General features: G+C 41.0%; 1 non-coding gene across 1 annotated transcript; it reads left to right on the plus strand.

Annotated features, from left to right (window-relative positions):
* Positions 1 to 4,793: 4,793 nt before the first annotated feature.
* Positions 4,794 to 4,923, plus strand: LOC115869434. The gene has a single exon (XR_004046184.1). It is a non-coding gene; the product is annotated as a small Cajal body-specific RNA 24 (non-coding RNA).
* Positions 4,924 to 5,782: the final 859 nt, after the last annotated feature.

Raw genomic sequence — 5,782 nt, forward strand, 5'->3', positions numbered from 1 at the left:
GTGGGGGTGGCACAGGACCAGACAATGGTTTGTTGTTGCACATAGGGTCACTGTGAGTTGCAACCAACTCGATAGCACCTAACAACAACAACAACAACAGGATAGTACAAATTACTTTGACATGGCTGTGTGGAATGACATGTCTGCTTTAGTTATTTTTTGTTGTTGCTATTGTTTTCTATTATTTTTTCATTATTAAAATATCATTTTATTGGGAGCTCTTACAACTCTTATTACAATCCATACACAATTGTATCAGGCATATTTGTACATATGATACCATCATTCTTTTCTAGACATTTACTTTCTATCGAGCCCTTGGTATCAGCTCCTCTTTTTTTCCCTCCCTCCCCCCTCATGACCCCCTGAGAGATTATACATTATTATTATTATTTTCATATCTCACACCATCTGCTTCAGTTGTATAAACATTTTTTTTAGTTCAAATCTCCTGGGATTAGAGGACGACGCTTAGTTATATATTCTCCATTCACTTCGTGTTGTAATTTGTAGTGCATCCTTTCTTCGCCCGTTATCGTTGGGTGTTGAATTCCAAGCTCTCCACTCACGTTCTCGTTCACCAATACCCTACTAACTGCCTTTCATCCCAAAGCACGGCTTCTCAAGACCTTTGTCAGGCTCGGTGGGGCAGGTAGTAAGGAGGTTAAGAATTTGATACCGATTCAAAGGGATATTTTAAAATATTGGTTCGATGTTTGCTTAATGACTGCAGAAAGGGACTGGCTTCTATTAATAAAATAGTTTGTCATTTGCTTTATATTAAAAAGGTAACATTGTCAAAATTTATTAAAGTGGAGTAGCTGACAAACTATTTATGCCTGCCAGTGTCAGGTTTTAATAAGCGGGGTAAGCACGGGTTTACTTGTGCTCACTTGCTAATTTTTAGGGAACATTTGACATAGATTTCATAAAACTGTACACTAAAGATCAGTAAGGAAGCATATATAAGCCCAGGCTTACCTTGTTCACTGGGTACTCATTCCTATCAGGAATTGTATATTTGAAGACGGGCTTTGATTCTGTAAGGAGGTGCTGTGGGGTTGGGGGAAGGAAAGTTGCCAGCCACACGTAGAAGTAGAACCTTTGATATTGTGGGAAAATGTGAAATTGTTCTCTAAAGATTAGTCAATACACACCAGTAAGCCCCTGCCATATTATTGGGTAATCCACCCCTGCCTGAAGGTCATTGCTGAAGGTAACATGCTGTGAGATACACACACACACACACACACACACACACACACACACACACACACACACACTTAAAGCAGGGCTCTGGATGGGACTGGAGCTTTCAGATTAAGAGTCTTGGAGGCTCAATCTTAAGGACTCAGCTGCTCACTGGCAGCTTGGCACCTTGATTCCCCACAGCAGCTCTGTGTGGAAAAGACCAGGCCAAGTGCTCCCATAAAGCTCACAGCTTAGGAAATCCTGGTGGGCAGGTCCAGTCCGTCATACAGGGTTGTGATGAGTTGGTCTTGACTCAAGAGTTGGTCTTGACACAACAACAATAATAAGAGATCTAGAAGTCCAGACAGGAAAGACCAAGATATAAGGAACTGCCTAGCTCCACTGTGCCCTCAGGCCAGTTACTGGGTGGTCAAGCCAGAATCATTCCTGGGTGGTCAAGCCAGAATCATTCCTAGGCAGTCAACAAGATTGGACAAATGGGTGTTGGCTCATTTAGGTAACAATGACACAGCTCTTGCCATATTCTCCGATGCCTGGATTTTTCTTTCAAGTCAGATTTTGTAGTAGATGGGTTAAAACACATCCCCAGCTTTTAATCACTTCCAATATTGATGTTCCTTGCAATATGACTTTGTCTTCAGTTAAAGGGAGGAACCAGCATAGGGACTTACACGGGTCAATGGAATCCCGCAGCTTGGGCCAGTTCTGAGTAGTCTCAGGGGCCTTGTATGCTTCTGCTCTATCTCATGGATGCTGTCTCTGCAGTAAAAAAAAAGGCTGGCAAGCAGGCTGGAAGCAAGGGAAGAGGCCTCAGATGACAGCCAGCCACCCCCAGAGGCAGTCATTCAGCTAAGCTCTAGCTGGCCACAGACCCCTGAAAGAGCCCAGCGGAAGCCAAAAGTCCTACCCAAGGAAACCCAACCTAAATGACCACCCATCACATCATCAGCTAAGTACTCTTGTTTCAGAGATTACATTGTGGGGTCATTTGCTTTGCAACAACAACTGATGTTGTTGGTAAGTGCTGTAGAGTCTGCTCCAACTTATAGCAAGCTTCTGTACAAAAGACTGAATCCCTGCCTGTCCTGTGCTTTCCTCACAATTGCTTCTACCTCTGGGATCCTTATTGAAGCCACTGTGTTAATCCATCTTGTCAGGCATCTTCCTCTTATTCACTGACCCTCTATTTAATCAAGTGTGATGTCTTTTCCCAGGGACTGATTTCTCCTGATTACATGTTTAAAGTAAACGGAAATATAGCCAGGGTACTCCTTAGAAGGGAGAAAGGTGAAGTTTGTTCTCACGTACTTTGGACACGTTATCAGGAGGGACCAGTCTCTGGAGAAGGACATCACGCTTGGTAGAGCAGATGGTTATCCAAAAGGAGTAAGACCCTCAGCGAGCCAGATGGCCACAATGGCTGCAACGATGGGTTCACACCTATGATTGTGAGGGGCCACAGGACCAGGCAATGTTTCATTGTTGTGTCCATGGGGCCACTGTGAGTCTTAATTGCCTAGAGGCACCTCACAACAACGTTTTCCTAATTCACAATAAATAAACATATACTCATGAAACATTTTAACAAATGCTGAAGGAGATCAGAAGATGATATTATTTCAGATAAAGTTGATGCTCAAAAGACCATTTAAGGAGGGAGTCAAGTTTAACTGGATCTGAAAATCACATTAACCAAAACAGAAGGAATCCATTAGGGAGCCAAAGATATTTGATACATGCAAAGTGAATTCTGTGAGTAGTAAGTAAATTAGCTTGGTAACAGTTTGGCTTTTTTTTTTTTCTTTGTGAATTTCTAAGTGTGGAAAAAGACAGTGGTTTTTGGGGGAAAAACTTTAATAGAGCCTAATGCTTTCTGTTGAATAACAATAAATAAGCCAAATAAGAAAAGAAAAAAAGTCTATCTGTTCTTTCAAGCTGAGACTAATGCGTTTCTAACTTCACTTGTAACCTGCAGGGGCTGATTCTGTTAGAAGATCCTTCTTTTGACATGAGGAACAAAGAGTGACTTGCCCTTCCCCCGTCAAATAGTTTAGACCTGGAATAATAGAGGTGGTAGTGGGGTATGTAGGAAATGCAGGTGACCAGAAGATAGGGCACTGGATGGTACTCTTACTTAGCACTTAATGAGTTATTTGACTGTGGGCAAGTGACAGGTCTCAGGATCTCAGCCTCCTCATCCATCAGACAAAAGGGGTTAAACCAGATGATCTCTAAGATTCCTTCCAACTAGAAAACCCTGTCATTTTCTGTCAGTGATTCAGTGAGGCAGGCAGGTATCAAGAGAGCATCAAATCCATCCATCATTCTATCCAACCCAACTGCCACCGTTATTCCTACTCACGGTGACCAGGTGTATATCAGCCTGTATTTCACAGGCTTTTCAAAGGCTATGCTTTTGGAAGTAGACTGCCAGATCTTTCTTCTGAGGCAGCTCTGGGTACCTTGTGGAGTAAGGTACCTCCGGGTACTTAATTGGGGGTTGAGGGGTGGTGGCGGCTAGGTTTGCTCATCAAAGGAGCTAGAGCTGCACACCTTCAGGCAAAAATGTACGGCAGGGTGGCTTGTCCTTTGGGCATTTATTAGCAGCTCCAAAGAGCTGTGTAATGTTGCTGGAGCAGGGCAGAGGCCAATGAGCTGTGTGGCCGAGAGGTCAAGGACCAGAGAGACACTTGCCTGCAGCATGATTGAGAAGAGGCTGTGCTTTTGGAATCACTGTGTTCTGAGGATCTGTAACCTGCTACCTTGCTTAATAAACCCCATCATCACGGGCGCTGGCTATGAGCTCTGTGTGGCCACTACAACGGATTATCGCACCCAGTTTAAAAAGTAAAGGGGGCTGTGGGAGAGATAGTTGGTGTCTGAATTTGTAGGAAGGATGGAGAAGTTTAGTTTGCCTAACTTCGGTCTCAGAAATTGACCTTGGATGATGCTAATGTGGAGTTTGATTTCCCTGCCCTCTTCACTCCCATGTCACATTTCTTTCTACAACAGCACCCTTCAACTGCTGTGACCAGTCTCACCCTCCTTTCTGAGTTATTCCTCTCCCATTAATGTAAACTCACTACCCCTAAAGTTTCTCATCTTTCCTGTTGTTATTGCCAATTTGATCCCAGAAAAATTGTTTTTAAAAGAGCAGAGTGCTCAAGAAACACTTTTTTTACTACCCAAGCTAAACTATCGTTGCTTTTAAGAAAACCTGGGATATTTTTGATTTGAGTTTTAAAGATTATCTCAGGGCAAGTCCCATACCTCACACCATATATAAAAACAAACTCAAAATAGATGAAAGATCTAAATATAAATCACATAATTATTAAGACCATCAATGAAAAAAATAGGAATGAAAAAAAAAGAAAAGAAAAAATAGGGACAAATTTAAGGACCCTAATACAAGGCATAAACAAACTACTGAACCTAATGAATAATATCCACACTATAGAAGAAAAAAATAAAATACATTTATGTACATTGAAAGACTTCATCAAAATTGTCAACAGAAAGCTCACAGAATGGGAAAAATATTCAGTAATAATTCATCAGATAAAAGACGAATCCCCTAGTGGACATTTATTCTTATTCAGTTTCTTCTCAAGGTGAAAATAACTCTTTATAAATGTCCTAGAGAAATATAATAGCTTTCTGTTCACCCTTTGCAAGTAAAAAGGGTGGATCGTTCCACTACTGACACAAAACAAACAACAAAAAGACGAATCCCCCAAATCTTTAGAAAACTACAACATCTTAATAGAAAAATACAAATAATCCAATAAAAAATGGACACAAGATATGAAAAGACAATTTAACCAAAGATGACATGCAAGTGGCCAACAACCACATGAAGAAAGCTTTGTGGGTCATTAGCAATAAGAGGAATACAAGTTAAAACAACAACGAGATATCACCTCATACCGACACTTGGAAAAATTCAATAAAAGAGAAAATAATAAATGTTGGAGGAGGTGTGGAAAGTTAGGAATGCTTTTACATTGCTAGTGGGACTGTAGAATCATACACCCACTCTGGAAATCAGTATGGCACTTTCTTAAACAAAAGCAAATACAAGGACCTTCTGATCCAGCAATCTCTCTGCTGGACACATACCTTAAAGAAATTAAGACTACAACATGAACAGATATATGTACATGTATGTAAACATTGCAGCAATTTCCACAATAGCAAAAACATGGAAACAACCAAAAACCTCCACGGTAGGGGAATGGATAAACAAGCTCAGGTACATGTGTACTATGGAATTTTACACATCAATGAAACAATGACAATGAGGAGCTGACACCAAGGGCTGAAGGAGAAAGAAAATGTTTTGAAAACGATGATGGCAACAAATATACAAATGTGCTTGACACCATGGATGGATGGATGGATTGTGATGAGTTGTATGAGCCCCCAATAAAAAGATTTTTAAAAAAACCCAAAACCAATGACAACTCTCTTAAACACCACAAGACATGGACAAAACTAGGGAACATTGTGCTTCACAACCGCAGTCGATCTTACAAAGATAAATATTGATATCGCCGTTGTTATAAGG

Source organism: Echinops telfairi, unplaced genomic scaffold (genome assembly GCF_000313985.2).
Source record: "Echinops telfairi isolate 266 unplaced genomic scaffold, ASM31398v2 ScPeMD7_25;HRSCAF=90, whole genome shotgun sequence".
NCBI classification, from domain to species: domain Eukaryota; kingdom Metazoa; phylum Chordata; class Mammalia; order Afrosoricida; family Tenrecidae; genus Echinops; species Echinops telfairi.